Source organism: Gavia stellata, chromosome 6 (genome assembly GCF_030936135.1).
Source record: "Gavia stellata isolate bGavSte3 chromosome 6, bGavSte3.hap2, whole genome shotgun sequence".
NCBI classification, from domain to species: domain Eukaryota; kingdom Metazoa; phylum Chordata; class Aves; order Gaviiformes; family Gaviidae; genus Gavia; species Gavia stellata.
The window spans coordinates 41,784,781-41,808,463 of NC_082599.1; the positions used below are offsets into that span (position 1 = coordinate 41,784,781).

At 36.5% G+C, this 23,683-nt stretch overlaps 1 protein-coding gene across 1 annotated transcript in view; it reads right to left on the reverse strand.

Annotated features, from left to right (window-relative positions):
- Positions 1-23,683, reverse strand: part of ZNF385D (zinc finger protein 385D) — a 420,720-nt gene that overhangs the window by 232,989 nt on the left and 164,048 nt on the right. The window lies entirely within an intron of this gene.

A 23,683-nucleotide genomic window follows, 5' to 3' on the forward strand; every position in this document is an offset into this window, starting at 1 on the left:
TTCATCGATTTATATTGTGCCATTTCATTATGACTGTACTTTCAATGGATATTTCATCTTGCTGTTAAAAAGGTAGTAAAGTGAAAGCCTGACAAAAATGAAACAGCTTAATCTGCTGAATACTAACGATCTTCAAAACAAATTTATTTTCACATAGGAAGTGAATTTAGATTTTTAGAAGTTAAATGCATTTTTTCCTAATGCTATTTATATACTTGAATGCACGGCTGCTTGACAGCTAATAAACAAGCTTATATTTAAACAAGAAGCCAAGATAAAGTACTAGCTATATAATAATCGATAGAAATTCTGCCTCTGAGCTTCAGCAAACAACTCGCTTTAATAATGAAATCACAAACCATAAATGATAAAGATTACAGGCCTGCAGGAGATTGTGCTCCCACTTAAATTAATGGCAAATCTGTCCAGACCATCTCTTGCCCCATCTAGTTAGGCCATAGCCCGGCCTTAATCAAATCACACTCTTACGAAAAATAGCTGGCTTGAGCTGACCTCACACATCTTTCCTTTGTAATCTAATGTGCCTAGTGAAGGTTGACATTAGTCTCTCGCTAACCCTCTCTATACAGCCTTGCTAAGAGTCATTCACCTTTGGGCATCAATTCACCGGTGAGCGGGTAGAGAGAGGGCCATTTCACCACCTTTGTGCCGTTAGTGTAGGTCAGCAAGTCATCTCTGTGTTGTGGCATGAGGCTGGGCATCCACTGGCACCCAGCTGCACGGGGGCTGCAACGTGTCGGCGCTGATTTGACCCTTGGAAAAATGTTTAAGAGAATGGGGAAAAAACAGGGAATGAACCAGGCAGTAGGAGCACCAGCTTCATCCCTCACCTCCCTGCAGAGACATGTTTTTCTGTTTGTTTCCAGTTCCAGTTTGTCAGGGAATCAGGCTTCCTGATGCAGATGGCAGGAGTAGCCTAGAACAAAGCTTGCCTGACACAGTCTGACCCATATTTTTTTCTTCTACCAATCCAGACAAAGCCTTTTTCCTACTTCAAATCCAGGTAATAATTGACCTTAAGTTAGTTAAACAAGAGTCTGGCTGCACTCAGTGTTGGCAAGATGAATTCAGAAGTCATACTCTGTATGTCCTACATATATCAGCCTCAGAGACCAACAGCTGCCTGGGATTTTGGCAGGACCATTAAATCTTCCTACAGCTGCCTTCACTATCAGTGAGAATTTCTCACACCTATGAAGATCTTCACTGTTTCTGCAACACTGGATGTATGTGTCCCTAGACCACGCCAGTCTAATGTGTTTCCTGGCAAGACACAGGGTCAGCTAAGCAACATATGTTCCTTCTGTCCTGCTAGTATTTGCTAACCAGATGGTATTCAAAGAACGCAAGTCAGAGATGTTCTCTGTTCATCCATCTGTCTTGAAATTCTCACAGCTTAAAACGAGTACACTTTCCATCTCTAAACATTAGGATTCAGCAAAATACAAGGTGGCTGCAGCAAAATAACACTAAGGTCAGGTATACACCCCATAAGCAAGAATTCACACAGAAAAGTAAATAAAGTTTCCCATCCTATTCTTGATTCATTTCCTTGCAATTTGCAGTATAGCTGCTTTGCAGCATTACTTAGCATTCTTGCATCAGCTGGATATTGTTTGTACTAGATTGTTACTGACTAGTTTAGTCTGCTGCATTCATTCAGGCAAAGACCAAATGAAGTAAAGCCACCAAAATTACTTTCAAAGTAGGCCACCATGAGTATTATTTCAACCACTTAAAATGTTTAATCTTAGTTTTAGTCCCTCTTTTATACTGCTTAAAAAATTAAATTAGGAGAGAGCCAGGGATATCAATGCAAAAAGTTGAATTGTGTTTTCAAAAATGGACACATGGATGTCACTCAGCTGAACCTTACTCGCTGACCTTTAAATCTGTTAAATAATATGGAAATCATACCTTTCTCCCAAGGATAGTATCTTCCCCGAAAATGTTAGCTGATTCAGGTTTGAGTTTATAATTAAAATTATTTATTTATAATAAAATTATTTCAATTAATCAAATTTGTAACTCAATGGCTAAATAAGGGCAGAGATCTCCACATAACAACTGATTAACTGCTTTGGCTTTGCAAGTGCAACAGGTGCCTGCTTGAGTTGACACCTGGTTAACAGTCCTATTTTATCTTTGTCTTTGCAGAGCTTGGATTTCAAAATATTTCAATGAAAAGATAGAGTTGTTCAGTTTCCTTTTCCAAAACTTATATTTATTTTCCTTTCCTATCTTCCTTGGATCTGAAACAGATCTATGGGAAGAGAACCTAACAAATAAATGTTATTGTTAAAACATTGCTTCAGCATTTTCTTTGACCTTCATTTTTACTGATGCTGTTTCAAGACTCCATCAAATAAATGTTTTTCCCTAAATTTTCAAGCTTTACTCAGTCTTTAAGGCAATTTGATGAATTTTCAATGGTCAAAACAAGCAAAATATCTAAATCTACTTTATTATGCATAAGATGTGTTCTGGTGCTTTTCACTTCATTTAGTTCTACAAAGGTTTTTTTCCCCCTTTTGTTTGGAAAGATGTGACATAGTGTCCCCCAAGAACATCAACAGATGAAGAACAGGATTTATATCTGTTTGTCAGTCTGAGCACTACAACATCAGGAAAATAATTTTAGGAAGAACAATTAAAAGACTTATTTTTTCCTAAGCCTGAACAATTACTTTGCATTATTTAATGCAGGGGTGACAATCAAACCTTACTTTGCTCATAGCAGGGAAAACATTTCATCCTTCTGAGTTTTCAGAGGGTCAATGAAAGGTTTTACAAAATCCCTGAGAAATTAGATTTTTAATAAATTATATTTTAAGAGTTACCATAGTTACATATAAGCATATAAAATGTATCTAATTTCTATGCTTTCTTAAAAGTCAAATATTTCTTCTTTACCTTCTTTCTTCTGTTTCCAACTACACTTGCAAAGCTAATTTACTGGTTCTAATCTTCATTCTTTGACTGAACAAACACACAGGGAAAGAAAAGACCTAAGGAAATACATTTTCACACCAAAAAGGTGCACTTTTCTCATCATTCTCTCCTGTTCAGCTGATCTTTTAGTCCTTAGGAACTTTTATATGGACAATAAAGGATATTACAAAAAAAAATAATATCTTTTACTAGAAATTATAAAATTTCTGTTTTCTCAAATGTTTACAGGTTGTCAACATAAGTTTTATTCAGTCCTGGAAAAAGCTAGGAATTACGATTACAGCTGTTTATCAATATTTGGATAGCTACAATTAACATACATGCATTTTGTATGATTAAATTTTTACATATAATTTTGTTACTGATGACAATTACTATTACAGGAGTCTGTTAGACTACTACCCTTACAAAGTCTTTGCTATTTAACTACTGCTCAGTATTTCATAGGAAATTAATTTGATGGTTTTAATTTGGGTATCCACTGGACAAGCAACCATATTATCTCTAAATCAAATCAAACAACCCCCTGTAGCTAGCAGTAACTGGGAACAATTAAAAGATGAATACTGAATAGTTCACACCTCTAGTGACAGCTTTACCTGCTCTACAAAAATCTTTCTCCTGCAGTACCAACAATTAGCACTGATCATTTCAAAATCATAAAATTAATTCAAACCTCCATACGCACAAAGACAGTTCAAGTGCAGAGAACATTGCACTTGGAGTATGCTGGAGTACACTCTGAGGCTGCAGCAAATGGAATACAATTTTCCTGACAGTTCAATGACTGTAACGGGGACCAGATTTTCAGACACATTAGCAGGTCAGACAGGGGTTTCATAGCAGGTGGTTGAAAGCAAAATTCTTAAAATGCATTTTAATTTTAATTGGTGCTCCAAAATGCAGATAAATGCTTTGCATAATTAACAAAAGGAGCTAAGTTAGATGCCTAACACAAACTGAAAGGCAACTTCTTCTTCTGTACCTGTCAAAGCAGCTAGGTGTCCTTCATAACCTAACAACCTTCATAACCTTCATAACCTAACAAAAGATAGGTATTTGGATCTTTGGCCATTCGAATACCTTTCAAAACCTGGCTTTCAGTGCCTGGTGCTCTTTCAGAAAATTAGGAAGTGTGCAATTTAGAAAACATTTTTTTTTCTTTTCCTCAGCTTGCAAGATATTAAATTGTCCTAATATGAGAACTTAAATTTCTTGGGTACACGTTTCCCCTGTTGCCAATTTAGCACAACCTTTTCTAAAGGATATTTATGTGCAAAGGGTACCTTTAGCTGTCAGTGCAGTATGAGGACACCTTTGTACTCTCACAACAAGGAGAGTACATGAGTTGAATAAGTTAAGCACCAATACAAACTTGGCTTATTTATGATATAAGAAGGAATTTAACTATTTTAATCTTTAAATGAGGTGTCTATGCCTTTGGAACACTCCATAGGGAGATAACAACCTTATATCGTATTTGTACGTGCACAGTAAGTATACTACTGCTCACGATGTTCCAGTGTCATTGCTAGAAGTGATAATGGTATATGATGATGTATCTGGGCTGACAGCTGAAGGAGAGAGACAAATACTCATCTGTAAAATGTTCTGTGCATGCACAACCTATGGCACTATATTATACATCAAATGCTTTGGCATGAGCTGAATAAAGTATGATCTACAGCTAGCATTTATTGTACTTGACAGTTCAGTAAATCTGTATTTTGGCCCTATAAGAAAAACGAGAGCAGTTTTGCTATTCACCAAGATCTTAAGAAAAAGGGTTATTCACTAGGGGTTAACATTAACACTTACGAAGGACTGTAAGTCATTTCAGAGTGCACTTGGCGTTTTTAGAGAAAACTGTACCAGAAACTCTAACCACCAAGGGCACCAAACCTTCCAACGCTTGTACAAATAATTAACTGTTTGGAAGAGTCCCATTGCTTTGCTCTAGCAGAACTGTTCACAATATTTCCACCTAACACTGAATGTAACATATGAGTGAGGATGCAATACATATGGTAAAGGGAAGAAAAGAAAGTATGGATTAAATATAATACACTATGTCAATACTTAAATTTCTGCAGAGATATTCTAAGTGGCTCACATATTTTTGTATACTTAAATTTAAATAGATTTTGCCTTGATAGGGAAGGTGAGGGAAAGAGAAAGAACAATTTAAATCTGATGAAGATAAACATTAAATGAGAAGATTTGCAAAAACTATTTCAAGCTTATGTGTGCAACCCTCAATGTCTTTGAATTTGAAATAAAAATACTTCAGTGATGCAACTAGTTTACATGATTATCTTAAATTTATGCAAAATACACAACACTATTTGAGGAAAAAAATAAACTGGAAAATGTCAAGAAGGCAGCCTCTGTCAGATAATTGTATGTCTGTTGTTTAACCAGAAGAATACAAAATTCAGGGCACCAAATAAAAGCAAATCATATGCTTTCAAATTTGAAAAGCTATTTAAGTTTTTTATGTTATCACAAGAGTAAAAGGAACACTTTTATTTCATTAACAAAGTATATACCTACCATTAATAATAATAGAAATAATAACCACATATTTCAAATATGAAATAAAAATATGGAAGCACATGGCATTTTTCCCATGAAAAGACAGACAGACTATTTTCTAGTATATAAACTGGCCTTTTTTGGTGATACTCTCATGAAGAATGTTTCTACAGAAATAAGTACTAGGAGTGCTAAGACACCAATAAAATCCTATTTTACAAAACACAGTAAAGAAGTTTGGGTTTGTGAAATTCAGAGGTATAAGAACTGTACAAACACAGCAATATCACAGTTCTATCAATATGATCTTCATTATGAATTATAATGATACTTTATAGTAGAGGAAGTGACAAAGTGATTGATTCAACATGCATTCATAAAAAGATACAGGGAAATGTCCACACTTCCTGTCATGTTCCAGAGAAACTGAAGATTTGATGGCATGGCACTCTTCATAGTAAGTTTGAACAGAGCTCTTCTAGTCAAGACAAGAAACTACAGATTTGAAAGGAAAAAAAAAAAAAAAACAAACCCCACCCTCCTGTTTCTTGGGAGGATTTTTCTAAGGTTGCATAACTTTAATTATGACTGCTCCTTGGTATTTTTAAGCTTTACAGTTTATTACCTTTTTTCTTGAATAGAGTAATAGGATAATCTCTACAAGCTGAAAGGCATGATCTTAATATAAAGGGCCACATAAGCAGATCAACTCAAAGTGACAGAAGAATCAGTGATTCACATTCAAAGAAAAAAAATCACAGCTGTTCCAGGTCTAGGTGTCCTTGTGGCAGCTACAAAAAGGGGATTTCAATTTTTAAATATTTTATTCAGAAGATAGTAATATTTTATTTATTCAGAGTAGGCTTACCCACATTTTGACAAGTTGATAATCAATTAAAGTATTGTGAAAAGGAGGATATCAGGGCTGCTACTTTTCGTCAACAGCATCTGATAATGTCATGTCCTAAATGACTAAAGTATGTCACTGCTTTCCATGGTTTTATAGTTTGCACCACAGAATGCAGTCAACAACTCTGTGATGAAAGAGGTATATTTTGTATGACATTTTACCACTTCCCTGACTGTGCCAAGCCTGGATCAATCAAAACCGGTCACACCCTTTGGTGTTTGGGTGAGAATTTACTTCTTCAGGAATAAAAATATGCCTTTCAGGTACACTATGAAGAGTATAAACCAATACCACATTCAGCCTTACTGAACTGATTAACTACTCCCCCAACCAAAGTAAAAAAAATCTTCTAACAGCCTAAGTAAAACAATTTATCAAAATTCAGATTCATGGCATCCTACATCCCTCAAAAACCAAACAGTGATACTATTTTTTTCAAATGCTTTGTGCACAGACAGGATTCGGCTGATGCTTTCAAAAATTCCAAATCATGTCTTATGATTAACATTAGGAGAGTTATCACTGAGAGTGATTCAGGTATTACTTTACCCCATATGCCCTATAGGGATACATGCCTTATATATGGGCTTATTATAAACACATATGCTATTTATAAGAAACATCCTGTTGAAATTAATGGCATTACTCACAAAAGTAATGGTTACTGCTCAGTTTATAGCTCTGCTAGGTTAGAACCTTAATTTTTAAAGAAGAGGAGGAGTTCTGATTTTTATCTTTAAGCTAGAGTTCTTAAAACTCCAGCTTAAAGCAGTGCTTCTAAATGCATCACATAAAATTATAATCAACTTTAATATAAAAAGCAACATCACAATACTATTTGCAATTGTCAAGCCTGTTTTAAATTATCTGAAATGATGATTCTAGTTATTATTGGTAGTATTAAACTGCCCTGCCTTAAATCCCTTTATTGTATGGTCCATCATCATTACAAAGATCAACAATAATTAAATAATGATCTAAGAGTCCATTGTTATCTGTAATCTATATCAACTGTAAATAGTAATTAGGGTGAGTATTTAAAAAGAAAGTCAGTTGCTAATCATGGATAATTGACTGAATCCCATGACTTCTAAAGGCAGGTTCAGATTGACAACACCATCTCACAGCTAGTTTCTGATGTAAATAACAGGTAAGGTATATAAAGCGAAGTGTTCTGTTTGGAATTGAACAAGAAGAAACTTGTGGCCAAAACATCACCTAAGCTGCTAAGACATATTATCACTTTTCATGGAAAAAAAGAGACAGAAAAACGTATTTTAAAGCTGTATTCATCATAAAAAAGATTAGGCTTCTCAAAAAAATGTCAAACAAATTTGGGTTTTGTCTTTCTTTCTATGGTTTCAAAAGGAAATAAGGTATCATGGCAGAAACAGAAGTCAGGCACAAAGCGATAACCATGTATTTCAGGAATTGATAGGCAATTTAATCAGATAAGTTTGTCTGGGGTTCATTTCCAAAAGAAAGATTACCTTTCAATAAATTAATCACTAATCTTTGCAAGGGCATAATGAGAGTTCTCCTCAGACTACACTGTTATTCCTCATCTAGATGATAATATGAAAGCCCTTTGTGAATTCCTAGTCTTAGGATAACTCAATATATATAGTGTACCTTCAAAAATACAGACAGAAAGAAAACATGCATCTGGATCAGAAACCAATATCTAGTTTATTTTCTACAGCAAAATGCAACAATAAGTATTTAAATACAAAGTCTTAATACTTAGGTAACCCTTTTTTTCCTGAATTTATATAAGCACCATTTATGTCTTTTCTCATACTTCTATAGGCATGGACCTTAAAGCTTTATAATATAAATATAATTTTTCCACATGAAAAATGGTCAAATTAGTATTGCTGGATTCTCTGTAGTTAATAGAAAAAAAGAAACCTATCAACTCCAGAGATGAAGTTTTAATAAATTCTAAACGTTAGGAGCATCTGGAGAATTACTGAGGGAAGCCATACGTTGACCCCTGTGCATAGGAGAAGCCAAGACAATTCATGCAAGTAATGTAACTAAAAATGTTTTGTGGGACCTCAAAAATTTTTCACCCGCCCTGATACACTACTCTAATGGTATTGGTATATTTCATATGACTTTACATTGACGACCTAGTCCTCAAAATACAATGTAACATGTATTAATGATGACACAGATTGGAGTTAAAGACTTGAGAAAAATTGAGATACAGCAAGCATCTATGATGCAGAACATCTTCAGTCACAGTCTCCTGTTCTGTCATCTGTTCTTAATATTCTCCATTTTGGTGCTGTTTGATATTCAAAAGATATTACAGGTATTTACCTGTTCTGTTGTGCCACTGCAACTGAGTTCATTTATGGATCTATTTGACATAATACTAAAGACTTTTTGTGTAACAAGCTTGAGGTTTTTTTTCAGATTTTTTAAAACCTGAGTAGACTGTCATTCCCAAATCTAATCTATTGGGTGAAAGATCACTGAAGTAATTGACAGCATAAAGCATCATAAATTATGGCAGATCTCTCAGTATAAAGTAACGTTTGTTATTATTTTTCACCTTCTTTTGATGTTTTTAATCAAGACTTATGCTGGCACAAAATAGTCACAAAAATGGTGTCTGAGGATTTAGAAAAACCTTCACTTTTGAAAATGAATGGAAGTTTATTTTACCAGAAAGTAGAATAGGACTAAAGCTACCTAAACTGTTTATGTTAAGGATGTGTTTGCTTGTTTGTTCCCCCTTAAACAGAGATTTAAATATGTTTCACACTGTTCGAGAGCATATACAGCATTAAGTAATCAACTGTTCAGAAAAAAACACAAGGACTTGTAGGGAAAAAATTCTTCTTCTCCTAACCTGAAGAGCTCTGTCCCTGAGGCAGAGAGGATCGGGTCTAAGAGATTCTCACTGCATACAGTCCCCACCAGTCTGTCAGATCATTCCTGAGACCTGACCCAATGAGCTCTAACAGTGGTGTCTGTATCCGCCCCAAAAAAAAGGAAGGTTTCAAGCCATCATAAGAACATTTTGGGTTTCTTCTGCCAAGGAGCTTGGACATTCACGACAACTGGCTTTGGGCTAAACTCATGTCTTCTCAAAAAAGACAAATCACTAAGTTTGCCTCTACTGGCTAGAGGAAGAGGCAAGCATAATATTATTTTTTTTTACAATACCTGCCAAGAGACAAAATGCTATTGGGCCTATGCAGATATGTAGTGCAGGTAAAGGTAAGGCACAGTGACTGAAAAATGTTAATCTCAGCTAGGCAGGTGTGGTTTCAGCCAGTAAAGCCAGAAGAAGAGTTCCAAAGGCTATATATTATGGGGCCTCTGAAAACTGAACATCCACAACAAGACTACGGGTGCTATAATGTATTAGTTCATCCAGTGGTGTGGTGCTCTGTTCAGCACTCTTGGAACAGGGAAGACTCGGGATCTTGCTGTGGCAGCATATGTTGTCCTTCCCAAAACAAGAGTCTAGCATTTTTGCAGGGCAACCATATATATGAATACTGAGCATCCTGCTTATGCCAAGGAATTTTTGAAAAGGCATACATCAAGTGGAGGTCTGATTATGACTGGGCATGTCTTGAGGATACTGCGGTCATGGCCACATGATTTAACAACATAAAGGCATCACAGTCAGGACAGGCAAGGAATTTGGCCACAGAAAAACGGAGTATATATAGGCATGATCTGTAAGGCTCCTGTCCACATTTGAAACAATTATCAGGGATCCAGTTTGCCCTGAGAGGACCTAGGTAAGTATGGGGATGGAACCTAAGGCTATTATCTCAAAAGGAATTAGGAGTGAATTAATCATTTGGTCAGAGAGAAAGAAGCTTTTGAGACATGAGGTGCTGCAGGCAACCATGAGGAATGAAAGGCTGTGAGTAAGGAGCAAGCCTGAGGGAGTTGGTTCATGGATTAATCTGCTGTAATACTTCATCTACTTTCATCTGTAGTAGCCATCTCCTTATTAAACACTTATTTCTTAAGCAGGCCTTCTGGTTTCAGCATGACAGAATTTCTGAACTACAGAAGAACAGGCCAAGAACTTGGAGCTTCTGATCTCTACGGGAGTGTGAACTTCACTCATTTCCTTTCCTTCCTGACACTTTCTCCCATGGAGAAATACAGTCTGCAACGGCCCATTTCTACTCATTCCTTCCAAGAAGGTTATAAAATGCAGGACTTAAGAAGCACACATAAACTGTGCAGGCTTTCTCTCATGTCAATAACTGCACTTAATCCCTATGTGATTCTAACCCTACCCCAAAAAGATACTAGCAAAAAGTATCAGCCCTTACAAAGGCAGAAATAAAAAAACATGTTACGTGATTTAAAGCACATAAAGCCAAAACCAGAAATTAAAACTTCTTGTTTCCTAAACACCTGTTCTGGTTTTCCTTTTTTTTTTTTTTTTTTTTTTTGTAGAAAGTCCAGCGGAGTAGGTGCTTTCAGGTAGTTTCAGGACAATGAGTGCCAAAGGCAAAGGGATGCCAAAATAGAAATCACATGTGACCAGTAAATTCCAATTTGTTAAAATGAAATTGTTCCACAAAAAAAGCATCAAAATAATGTTCAACATTAGTACTGGCAATCCATCTGTCTTCTTATAGAATTATTTATTCCTTTTCATGCTTCCACAGTGACCCACTGCAAGGCTTGTGAGGAGCCTCCCCAAGCTAGTAACTGTCAAGTCTGCCATAACCACCTCATTCCCAAGTTCCCATCTGCACAGATAGCTGGCTCCCAATTTACTTCAAGACATTGTGATTCAGAAAGCCACAAAGTATTACCCCAACCCTATTACATACAGAACATTATTCATTTTCACATATAAAAAAGTGGTATTTATGCAACATACGTAACTAAGAAACAGACTGTTCCTGTGTTTGCAGTATGTCTTAAAATACAATAAACTGAGCTGCATTGATCATAAACAGGACTAGGCAGTCGCAAAGTGGTGTCATCATCCTAGGGAAACAGTAGACCGTATGGCACTTGGATAAAAAATAAGGACAAACCAGAGATCAAGCAGGTAAAATGTCTAGAAAAAAATCAATACTGTCACATTAATCCACACATTACATCCACACACTTTCCTGAAAATACCTGTACAGTTTGTACAAATCCATGAGGAGGAAACACATAATTTACTGCCAGCAACCCCTTCCTGATAAAATTGTCAAGAGCCAGGAATCGATTCATTTCTTGTTTATTGGGGAGCTAGAAATTTAACAAGGGATGGGGAAAAAAATCACTCCTGTCTACACCATGGTAACCAAAAGGTATGAAAACCTATGGACCTATTTGCAGGTGTACAACCCCTCCATATCCAGTACTACATTAAATTCTTGTTTATATAGGTGTATAAAGTGATAGACAGGAACTAACGGACCTGCACTTTGGGAATACATACTCCTCTGTAACACACAGGCAGTTCCAGAGGTAAGCACAACAGAAATCTTGTCGAAATAATTGAAGGTTTACAACTGCATAAAGACCATTAGCAGCCAGATAGAAACAAGCAATGCAAGTACCAGTTCAGCCATTCAATGTCTGTATTTATCACAATGAATTGAGGTGAACTTAGAAATCAACATGAGGATGCTCTGTCCAAGGGCTAGCACGCATCTAAATTTTCCTATACACAAGCTCTTTTCTGCCTGAAATACTCATCCTAGAATATTCTGAAAATACACATTTGTCCAGAATTTCCAAACATCAGGTATCCTTGAAAAAATGATGCTGCAATCTGGCTACTGCATGACAGTCAGTCTTGGACATGACCATAGCACACATGACTAGGATCTCAGAGTGTAGGACAACTCTGTTGTATATACTGTATGTGTACTTACTGCATACACATTAATGATGATGCCAACAATTTCAGGTCTGCCTGTAATCTTTCTTATGAGGAAAGGCTGAGGGACTTGGGTCTTTTTAGTCTGGAGGAGAGAAGACTGAGGGGGGATATTATTAATGCTTACAAATACTTAAGGGGTGGGTGCCAGGAGGATGGGGCCAGTCTTTTTTCAGTGGTGTCCAGTAACAGGACAAGAGGAAACGGGCACAAACGTGGTCATAGGAAGTTCCATCTAAACACGAGGAGGAACTTCTTTACTTTGAGGGTGGCAGAGCACTGGAACAAGCTGCCCAGAGAGGTTGTGGACTCTCCTTCTCTGGAGATACTCAAAACTCACCTGAACGCACTCCTGTGCAACCTGCTCTAGGTGAACCTGCTCTGGCGGGAGGGTTGGACTAGGTGATCTCCAGAGGTCCCTTCCAACCCCCATCATTCTGTGATTCTGTGTAATCCCAAGCAGATATATGGGAGCCAGTCTCAGAGCAATAAAGCTGGCAGTAAGTCTGCAGAGTATTCAGTGGACCTCTTGATGAATTATATCCAGAGGTCTCCCTGTTTATGATCTGGATGAGTAACTGTCACCATTCTCCATTGATACGCATTAGTTTTGCATAAACAAAGACTTTGTGACTTTTCTTTTCTGCTCCCAAATCTTCCCTCTGATTTTGTCTATTTAGATGTGAAGCAGAGTACCCTTATGACCAGAGAAAGTATTCAGAAGTTTGCAAACAGACATTTCAACTTTCCTTCCATTGCCACTTCCAAAAGTCAGGCAGTGAGACCTTCCAGTACAATTTTTTTTAACAATGATCAATGGCTTTGACTAACAGTAGCTGCAGAGGCTCTGCGTCAGTTAAAAGAATAACTGCAGAAGTTCTCTTCGAGATCACGGATTTTGAGGATGCTTGAGAAAAAACATATCTTAGTAACGTATCCCATTCAGGACGTAGGCAGAATGGGTTGAGATTTTTTTTTTTGTGCCATAATCTGAAATACTCACATTTGGGATGATGCGGTAACTGAAGCTCAGGAAATAACTTAATCAGATGCCTTTGTTAGAAAATCAAACTAACAAAAGATCGGATTGATTAAATTTTAGAAACTCTGTGGAAAATTAAGACTATTCAAAGTAATTTGGTCATAGAACTCTTGAGACAGCAAATGCCAGATTAAAAAAAGTTTCTGTTGCTAGGAGACTATAACAACAAGATATCTATGTAGAAAAAGTACTTCTGATATATTAAGAAGAAAATGGCTTGATTAAAGAATAAATGAATGCTAATTAATAAACCTAACAGCTAATAAAACCAGATTCATTCAAGAGTGGTAACAGTGCCGGAAACCTGTCCTGAAGCAAGCTAGCTGCTGTCTTAGTTTTCTTCAGAGTAGATTCTCCAGCTGTCACTCCCACTCCCAGTGAGCTACCACTTGCTCACATAAAAAGGTCACTCTCCTCTTCTCCCAGCCAAGAAAGTTCTCATATAATTTTTTCAGGGGACTATTTTATTCTTCGAAGTAAAACTTACAAGAAATATCAGAACATGCAAAGAAATTCTGTTCTCCTTTGTTACAGCTGCAAGATATTTTTGAGCTTTTTCTACCTCAGAACTGTGTAAACAGCCTTTCCCTTCAACATATCAGCCTCTGTAGCCCCAAGGATCTTGGGCAGTAAAATACTTTGATAGAAACCAATGATTCTTTCCCAGCACAGGACACTGTTTAAAGCCAAGAAGTAAACTGTAAGAGGATTCAATTCCTTGACATTGACCTGGAATCCAGATCCAACTATTACATACCTATTTTGCTGTATGTGAAGATAGGTGCTTAAGATAGCAAATCAAAAAAATCCCCTTTTACCCTTGTCCAAATTTATGAACGTTATTTAAGATGCTAAATTTTAGTGTACAGTTTGGGTAAGAACATGCACGTCACCATTTACTAAAGCTCAGCAGTAACTAAATAAGCCACAGGAATGCTAGTAATTTTGATCCTCTGCCCATACCTTATATACTCTTTCAGATCAGGTACAGCTACCTGGCTTTTAAAAGGCCAACCCACCACAATACAGCAAATCTGTGCTACCTCATGGAGCAGGTGAAACATTTATTCTTTTTGTGTTGAAAAGTCAATAAAGAGAAACTAGTTAAAACCAAGTAAATGTATGTTAAACACGTGAATTGCCACCAATGTTTGTTAACTGCTTGACTGGTCATAGATACTTGCCAACCTCATGAACAGAAACATTCTCAAGTGATTCCAGCACATTAATCCTTTTTCATTTATTCTTATTGATTTAAAGGGTACTACTACCGAGGTTAAAGATTTATACAGCTGTTTCATCCAAGAGGTGCTGAACCAAGTCAGTCTAATGACAGAGAGACTGAAGTGACTTTTGTGTTAACGGATACCATTCCACTTCTCTGCTCTATAAAAATCATAAAATAAAACTCTACATAAAGACATGAAAGATGGACTTTGATAAAAAGGATATCAGTTCTAGTACGAACAGATATACAGAGCATGCCAAATGGACCATAAAATGTATCCCTTCAGGGAGCTAGCCCATGGAAACTTCACAAAAAAATAGGTGCATTATGTTGCATTACTCTCAGTCAGCATAGGTAAAGTAGCATAGATTATACTATTCTACTGCATTCTCTCTTCATAGAAAGAAAACTGAGCAATGAACCACTTATCAAGCCTGAACGATATACATCTGCTGAGTTCAACAAAGCAGTTGTGAAAGATTCCTGAATAGGACAAATGACTTAGATACAGATTCTCTGGCTGGTCACCAAGTACTTCCCATATCAGGAGCAATAAAGACTTATCACAGATAAACACCTTGCTAAAATCTTTCAAGTAAGCCTGTGAGAGAAGTGTCTGTTGATCTCGGAATGCAGCTAGAGCTCTAATATAGCTTGACATAATATTGCTTTGAATTAAAGTTCTCAACCGTTCCCATGAAACCAACTATCAAGACCTGTCAGACCTAGCTATATTGGTTTCCTACAAAGAAAAGTTCTCTATGGAACTTTATCCATGTGAGAAAAGTTACTCTTAGCCAGCAATTGTTCTTGTTTAGCACTTATCTAAAACATATGAGCTATATATATTCTTTACATGAGACACATGTACACACATATATATCATCTTTTCATCTCATGTAAAGGACTCAGGTTCATGAGAGAGATGCATTTCAGCTCTAATTTTGGTTCTGGTTAGCATTTCCTTTTTTTGAACCACATATTAACCCTTTTCATTCCCATTTTATTCGCAGTGTTTCTGTCATGTGGTAGAGCAAATATGAGAAGAGCCTGATCTCAATTGTTAAGTCTATAAACTATGTCTGTAAATTATTTATGCTATCCGCAGCACATGGAAGTGCAGGAGGAGAATATGCAATAGCAACCACTCTTATATGCAGCTCTAGAGGAAGGAAAAGAAGACAGGAGCAACTGGCTGGAGAATAAATGTTTGAGGAAGCATCAAAAAGAAGGATAGAGAAACAGAAAGAGATAAGCAGGATATATGTAGAAAGAGTAGTCTCCAGCTGGACTTCAGAATAAATCTTGGAAAGCATAGGCCTGTTCATAAAAAAAATAAACTTCTTTTGTCTTAAAATACTGCTAGGACTAGGCCAGGAGGAGCTCCAAAAAGCCTCTGCAGATTAAGAGCTGATTACCCTATAACTGGGAAGAGCTGCTGTTACATAAAAAGGAGTTGTACAAAGAATTTTCTTATTCTCAAAGATGAAGTTAGCATCCCAATAATATGCTGGAGTAATTTCACTTTTCGCAGCATTCTCTTCTCATCACAACAGATCAAAATGCACCCAAGTAAATTAATACATCTGAAAGAACTCTTTTTCTCCTCAATAGTGTACAACTCAACAAGCATCACAGATGTAATGCTTGTTGAGATGTAAAGGTTTCCACTACATCTCTCTTATATAGTGTGGAAAATTCCTCGATGAAACTTTTTATATATCTAACCCCTCCAAAGGCAATGAAAAACAAATCCTATCACATTCATTAAAAACCCTGTTTTTCAAGTTTTCTTAACCTAGCATATTTTATGTGTTTGAACAATGCAAATAAATTGTACCCTTTATCTAGCATTCCTCCTCAGCATCCTCTCTACCTACCTTTCAGCAACCCACATTGTCTCCTTATTAACAGAGCAATCATCTGATCACTATTTATCATCTTCTCCTCCTTACAAGACAATTCCCTAATTGAATTATGCAAGTCAAGAAAGGCAGCGCTTGCAAGAGTATCCAATAGATGGGTAGACAGTTCTTGACAGAAGTAAGTTTGAAATCTGGGCATGCTCATGTCGTAGTTGAAAATTTGAAGTCCCTGCTTGAATCATGAACCACTTACTTTAACAGAAGACAAATAAAATTTCATCACACAATAGATGAGTGTTGATATGAAATTGAAAATCCCACTTTTATCTGAAAATATCTTCTCTACATAAACAGAATTTATCTAAACACTTATATAAAAAAGCTTATCCAACTTGAAAGCACTAATAAACTATGCTTCTCTTGCATACTCCAGCAATCTAGACAGTTTTGCCTACAGTTGTTTCAAAGAAACACACACTGCACACGTCCGGGATAATATAGGGAAGGTCTACCCGCCCCACCCCCCCCACCCCCCCACCCCCCCTCACCCCCTGCTGCTTTTTCTCCAGTCTGGCTAGTATCCAAAGAGCTCCAGTCAAGCATCTGTGTAGCCAATTTGTTATGGCATGACACAAAATAGTTAGCTGGTGACAGCACACACTAACATAGGCACATCACTTTCAGACTAAAGATGGCTCGCTTCTGGTTAGCCTGGAGAGCAGAAAGAACTGGAATCCATCTGCATCCTTCTACACTGTACTATTCCCTAATGGCATAGATGGTCCTGCAGATGCCTTCTGTGCCTTCAGTTGATGCTGTGGCTTACGAAGGAATTTTCAAATTACAGTACAAAACATCTTCTTGGAGATTTTATAAAGTGGGCCCAAACCCTTTCTCCTCCAATGTATTTGGTTTCCTAGCTCCACTCCAGCTCCTTTTGAGCCAGCTCTTACCTCTGGGAGACCCATTTCATATCTCTGGAAAGCCCTTCTCATACGTCATCTCCTCCTTTAGGCTATAATCTTACATGCTTTTCCTTTTTATTAATGGACTCCACAACCCATCTTCAATGTCTGCCACGATTCAGGCAAGCTTGCCAGCTCACAAAGTCTCCTTCAATCTCCCATACTTCTCTGTCCTTGTTCAAAACTTTTCCGCCTTCTCTCTTGAGTCATACTGTGGTACATGCAGGTTTCCTCATTCCCTTTCTGGGAGTTTCTGTAGCCCTCTAACTGTTCTCTCCAGACTCCCTGTCACCTTGAGAGTCACCTGATTAACACGAGGAACATTAGGAACTCTCCCAAGCTACCTGCCAATTTCTTAATCATTCTTTCCCTTAAAAGGTGTCATAACATATGACAAGATGACTAGCTCTTAGTTTGCTGCACTATAATGAGGACCATGTTATAGGGAGAAGAAAAATCCCATACACTTATTTCAAAAATTGACAGTAGGATTCAATAGCAGGTATAGCATCAGGAATTAATTTAGAGTGATGTAAAGCAAAGTTAATCTCTTTTAATAATTTGAAGAGAAGCAGTGAAGCAGCAATATTTCATTATTTGTTACGTAAAATTGAGGGTTTATCCAGTGCAATGTAGCCTGAAGCCACAATGTCAAAATAACAAATAGATCTAAAATAGTAGATACCATCTTTTTGGCACCCAAATACCGCATGAGAGCTTAGGCTTCTTCTGTGTGTATTAACTAGATTGTTAATTCCCCCATGAAAATACAGCCTAAAAGATTTGCTTGCATCTGAATAAACTAACACTATTCAACCTTCCTTATGGTTCTTTTAATCATGAAAATGCCTTAATGAATCATGAACTCAGTGGGAGTTTGAGTGAATAAAGAACACTGATCAGAGTCCTTGGAGACTGTTAAAAACAGTCTACAAAAATTTATTACAGGTTATATTCGGCTGAAAGGCTATGCAAAGATTTTTTTTCTGAAATTATAAAATGTCTTATAAAAACTGTATATAGCAAGGACCTTTAAAAGGAAAAAAGAAAGCCCACATAATCGCTTGCAACAGCAGAAATACACGTATTATGTTTATTAGTTTACAAATAGCACTCTCAAGGTATTAAATTGCATTTTTTTAAGTTAAATGCTTTCCAAAATATTTGAAAGGTAGATGAAGGTGGAGTGAATCAGAATGATGATGAATTCTTTTTGATTATAAGCACCTCTATGCCACTGCCCACTTCTATAGGGTATGGCTCCAAAACTTCAAGGTTGGATCACTGTAGCAATTCTCCCTTCTTCCTCTGCCTTCCACACTGCAGTTGAAGTATTGCATAAAGATAATATAGTGATAAATTGACTCTATCCTGGTGCTAAAAGTTGATACTGACTTCAGTGATGCAAGAATTTTATCCCATGCATACCATGGGATAAAAGTTTTAATGAAGATAGATCAATGCACACAATACAAGGAAGTGGAAAAAGAAATAGAAAGTCAATAGCTGTGACAGCCCTAATGCACACTTCATAAGGAGGGCAACAGATTGACGGTATTAAATTTCTAAAAATGTGTTCATGTGTTGCTTGTAAGTAAGTTTGCTCACACATGATACCCAGAGATTTTTGATTATTATGCCAAGGAACAAGATCTTGGAGTTATCTGACAGAATTTGGTCAGCAAACTGTAACTACCCCTGCACCACGACCGAGCAGACTTTCAGATTTGGCAAGAAGCTCTCTTTTCCAATTCATTGCTCAGCTATCATAGCTAACAAAAATAAAACACCAGTAAGGTCAACTATGGGAAGAGTGACACTCGCCGGACAAAAAAATAAAGAACTGCATCTTACAAAATTGTAATAAATTCCATCTGAGAGCCAAATGCTTCTCTAAGAAACGAGCTTTACTTCCCTATACAACTTTTTATGAGAAAGGGCCATTTTCAGGCTATGATCTATGCTAGCTTCCAGTGAATCTTGTCTTTGTCTTATTAAAATGACACAAATAGAATACAAGTAAACCATCGAGCAGCGACTATAGTTTTCTGAGGGCTGAATAACTGTGACTGATAATTTGTAGTCATGTGCATGCAAATACAAATAAAACAGTATAATTGGTTTCTTGATTAATGGTATCACATACTGACAATGCTTCAAGCTACAGTTCTTGGGCCACTGGGAATCAAAAGAGCAGAGCTGCTGACAAGCATGGCTGGAGGTAATGTGATTTCTATAAATACGAAATACTGCTGAGTTACATCTACCAACAGTTATCGCTGCTTGCATATTTAAAAATGTCAAAGAGTATACTAGTAACTGACTGGAAAAAAACCCAATAAAACTTGGCATTTAAAAAATCCACACCATCAGTATACAATTCACTAAGAACTGTTTTATAAATCTTGAACCACTGGTCTCCCGGCAAAGAACAGTTGTTGTGCTTACCCTCTATTAAAAAAAAAAAAAAAAAAAAAAAATTCCTACAGAATTGTTTCAGATGAGTTATCAGCACTTTTCCTAAGTCATTATTGCATTCCTTATATCCCAGAAGAGAAGTTTCAGTGTGTGTTGGGGGACAAAGGAAAAGACCACAAACAAGCAGAATACACTAGACAACAAAAATATTAAAGAAGATTACACTTGCTGCTGATAAGCAGCATGATTAAGAAGTTCAGATATGTAGCATCCAGTAATCCTTTCATGACTATTAAGATTTATCATCAGGTTAGTTCTTCTTAACAGACATATGTCCTGCATGACTTATCATCCGTCAATCCATCAGACACAAATTTTAAAGTGTATTACTTGTTCTCTAAAAGGATTATTCTCTAAGGATAATTCATTACCTATCCTGCACTGTTTGTAGCAAATCTTATGAACACAGAAGTTTTGGGAAAATTATAACAAAAATGATGGTATGGTATTAATTTTTTTTTAAATTGCTATTCTGTGTATCCATAGCATAGATTTACACATTAACTGTCACAACGCACAAAACTGACTACTTAAGTACTTCTATACAGAGTCAAATTTAAATCTGATGCAAATAGCTATTGTACTAAGTTGTACTATATTGTAAGTATAAATCCATTTGCCGAACTTTGGGGTTTTCTCAACAAACATCTCAGTTTTCATTAAAGTAAACATTCAGAATGAAATACAGAGTAAATCATTTAATGGTAATTTAAGTATAGAAGGTTAGTGAAAAATAGTGGTCAAAGTAAGGCTCAAAGATTGATGCATTTTGTTGCATACAGAAATACAAAGAAATCATTAAATATTATTACATTTCATGACAGGAAGTATGATTGTGTTGAAAATTCAATCAGGTTTCTTGGTCAGTCTAATAACAAGAATTTTAACATGCTGCTGCCAAAAACCAGTGAAGCATAGTATTGCATTCAAGAAACAGACTACAGCTAGATTCTAATTCTCTGTCTGTCTGAGAACAACTGAAAAGATCTCAAATGTTACACGTTACTTCATTTTTCTCTGCACTCCATACAGAATAAATTAAGAAAAATAACATTAAAAAAAGATTAATGAGAAACTACACCGTCTTTTCAAATTCCTGTGCTTTTCTTTTTATAGTCTCACATGTTAACTTACCCAACAGCATTGCACTCACTGCTAATGAAAAGAAAGCAGGCAGTACAAATCTTCTTAAGCCTCCCGTGGCAAGAAAACTATTATAGAAATGAATAGAAGAAAGTCTCTGGAGCCTTTCCCTTGCCTGCTTGTTTTACAAAAGGCAGTAAGGATCACACTGAGAAGTGTCAAAGCTGAATAAACCACTAGCAATTGGGTTTATACCCTTTGGGTAGTTAGTCCTTCATAGATGATGATTCGACTTTGTCCAAAAACCAGTATGTGAGAAACAATGCAGAATCTATCAGAGGCTGTAGCCAAGCTTAAAACTGTAGACAAAGGAACAGTTTGCTTCTAAAGGTTTGCAAGGGAGGGCTTGTCACAGGACATTAATTCAAGCAAGCTGATGTTACATCAAACCAGTGCATCTATAATACAGTTTATCAGCAGCTTTTCACGTTGCATTCTACGAGGTGTTCGGCTGTGGCGTACTGGAGCCCCTGGGTTTAGCGTCGCTTAAGAACAGGAGAGCTCCCTGCTCTTCCCTTTCACATTAAAATGCACTAGTTTAGCATCTAGAAAACCATGTGGTAAACTCTGTGTTTTTTTAATCAAGCTTTATTATGAACTACAATTGGCATCTAATATTGCACATTTGATTAAAATTACTCTCCTGCCTTTGTTGTAGGCAAACTTACACATAAAGGAGCTTTAAATGATAAAATATAGAGGATTTTCTTCTAAAGCTATCACAAACAGTAGGGGGAGAACCTGGCAATAACTAGGCAACATTTGACTGTAACGGCTACTTTGTGAGATAAGCAAGAGGAATGGTGGTAAATCTGTATTTATTTTGGGTTTTTTTTTTTTTTCCATAACCTTGCATTCACTGTAGACAGATGATCAAAAAACTGATATGTGGAATTGTCATTTGTCTTTGGCATTTTACTGCTCAGAAATGTTGAACATTTTATCTTCTCTTGAACTACACAATGACAACTTTTTTTAAAAGCTTAAACATTAGCTTCCTTTATGAATTAGACTTCCTTTATGAATAACATGACTTTACTTACTATTCATTGAAATAAAGGCTCTGTGTATTCAAAAAACAAAGTAAGTATGAATAACTATGAAAATGAATAAATGTACAGCCTATGTTTTATTAACAAGTCTCAACTTGTTAATAATGAATCCTAGGCTACTCACTAACTTTCATTTTTTCTTTTCAAAGGTACTTATATTTTTATTGTACTCCAACTTCTGAACCCATCCATTACCAATGAAGATGTGTAGCCTTTCTAGTCCAAACAATTTTGTACCAGCAGGATAAGGAGAGCATACAGAAATTTAGCTAACATGATATAATCTGAACCAAAGATGATATTTACAAGGACAGTCCATTTTTCCCCCCAACTTACCATAAAATACACCAAAAAAGTCTCCTGGTGTTACCCTAGACACTCACCCTTCTTACTCATGCTCCCTTCTCCTGCTATGCATGACACTCAGCGATTCCCGTAACACTGAGATTCCTTTCTGTTGATACTAATTGAATTTGTCTGTGCAAATATTCATGGTACTATTCACAATTTCCATTTCTGTTCATTCTTTGCCATTTCTACCGAACAGGCCTGTGCCTTTACCTGCCACACTGTCTTACCATGGTTTTATGAATACTTAGAGAAGGAGCAGTAGCAGAAATTAGGTCACGCAAGGGTATTTTTCTAATTTAGCACTGATCTCTCTGTAGGGTTCTTTAGAATAAGTATTGTCTTGCAAAATTTTGATGTCATTCCTGAATTTTTAATTTTATTCAATAACGTTACATATGACAAAATTCAGATATAGAGAGGAATGACAGTTTCTCCAATATGCAAGGGCAATGGCATTCCCTAGTTGCTAGCCAAGGTGAAAAAAGGGGACTACCAGTCCGGCCCACTGGAATTCTGTGGCAAGGAATAGCAGTACTACTTAACCAAATATTGGTCAAAATAGCAATTAGTGCAAAAATATTTTATGATGACAACTGATGGACTACAAATAGGAAAACATTCCATCATAAATCACAGCCATTTGAGTGCAGTCAAATAGTAATTAAGTTTCAGTCATTGTTTAATGTTTTCATAGCAGAGCATGAGTGGCAGAGCTCATTGCAAAAGAAGTTGAACTATGCTGTACTACAGCATAATGTGCTAGGGAGCAGGTTCCAGCACCTTTGCACTGTTAAAACAGCAATTTACTCTAAGCTATCGCAGTCACTTAAGCCCTTCAAAATAAGTCATTTGCAACCGTATTTCTGTGGCACTACAATAACACTATTTGCCCTTTGTGTTACTTTCTACATTTCTCCTCATGGTGACCAACCTACCTACAGAACACATATTCACTGGTGACATCTGCAAATAAAAATGTTGAAAGCAATACAGAAAAGAAGTTAATCAAGCTAGCTCGATATGCTAAATGTAATTAAATCTACGACATACTGTATTCCAAATGGTTTTAAGTGAATAAAACATCAATCTAAGACACAGAAAAAGAATATTTAAAAATGCAAACTGTTACCAATTTATGCCACTTCATCTGGATGCAGTTTGGGTTTGGAAATGAAGATAGTTTTAGACCTTACTTTTCCCAATAACAGTATGGGACATACCTGTAGGAGCTGCGGAGCCCTTCTGAGAATGTTCTACTTGATGGAA